We start from the raw sequence: 1,218 nt of genomic DNA, 5'->3' as shown, positions 1-1,218 counted from the left end.
AATTTTATTTTACCCATCACCTTACAAATTCACATCTTTTCCAATGTTTCTATCAAGCAAAAGACAGAAAAGTAATTGAATCAGTTCATCTGAAGTAACCTTATGCTCCTTAACACTTAACTCTATAATTAATCAGGGGTATAGATCAGTGGTAAAGTGTTTGACTGCAGATCAAATCTGRGTGCCCCCTTCAGGGTTTGTTTTCATGTGGGCTCCATAGCTCAGGGGTTAGAGCACTGGTCTTGTAAACCAGGGGTCGTGAGTTCAAATCTCACTGGAGCCTGTGCAAGAGAGAGTGTGGCAGTGGCTTTTACCCTGTGAACTGGTAAAATGATGGTGGCACCTTTCAAGGAAGGCCACCAGCAAGAAAGGATGAATGGCTGAATGGAGCATTTGCTACTGGTAGGAGCCCAGGTGTTGGGTTATTTAGRGGGGGAAAGGAAGAGGAGAGGGTTAATGCTGCCTTCCCCAAGGTTTTTAGGAGGTGAGGTGGCTGAGCGGTTAAAGCAATGGACTGCTAATCCATTGTGCTCCGCACCTGTGGGTTCGAAACCCACCCCCAGTCCCAGCCTTTGGGAGTTACTGAGCGCTGGAGCAGGTTGCCCTAGAGGGTTGTAGAGTCTCCATCCCTGGAGATGTTTAAAACCTGCCTGAATGTGATCCTTGCAATGTGCTCTAGGTAACCATGCTTGAGCAGAGGGCTGGACTTAGATGATCTCCAGAGGTCCCTTCCAACCTCAACCATTCTGTGATTTTTGGTGAAAATGGTTCTCCCTTATACTCTAAATGTTCTACTCTGTATTTTGATATTTGATCATTAATTAAAGACTACTGCCCACATCTTTTAAATCCTGGGTGAATGTTCCAACTGRAGCATTTAAAAAATGATTTTTTAATAAAGTTTCTAAATATCTAGCTTAATGAACGTTTATGTTGTGCTACAAAGTGGAACAATGTTAACAATGGAGCTTCAGCTTCCTTATCTCTGGTYATTTTAATGACTGAAAGCACAATACTGGAAATTACAAGTTTAGGTTTGGAATCTCTCTGTTAAACAAGGATGATCTGTGACATCCTCATTGGAATATTAGCAAATGTGTTGGTGAAAAAAATGTAGGGAAAAGACTGTCACTGAGCTATGAATTCACATTTTTCATGGCCAGAATTATTTAGGAAATTTAACCCAAGTTCAAAAATAGAAAGACTAATACCTGTGGG

At 41.5% G+C, this 1,218-nt stretch overlaps 2 non-coding genes across 2 annotated transcripts; both read left to right on the top strand.

Moving 5' to 3' along the window:
- Positions 1-210: 210 nt before the first annotated feature.
- On the top strand, positions 211-283 carry TRNAT-UGU (transfer RNA threonine (anticodon UGU)). Its single transcript has one exon. It is a non-coding gene; the product is annotated as a tRNA-Thr (tRNA).
- Positions 284-483: 200 nt separating this feature from the next.
- Positions 484-568, top strand: TRNAS-GCU (transfer RNA serine (anticodon GCU)). Its single transcript has one exon. It is a non-coding gene; the product is annotated as a tRNA-Ser (tRNA).
- The last annotated feature ends 650 nt before the right edge of the window (positions 569-1,218 follow it).

Source organism: Rhea americana, unplaced genomic scaffold (assembly GCF_003343005.1).
Source record: "Rhea americana isolate MKP2758 unplaced genomic scaffold, rheAme1 scaffold_1, whole genome shotgun sequence".
Classification (NCBI taxonomy): Eukaryota; Metazoa; Chordata; class Aves; order Rheiformes; family Rheidae; genus Rhea; species Rhea americana.
This window is presented reverse-complemented; position numbering and strand designations above follow the sequence as displayed.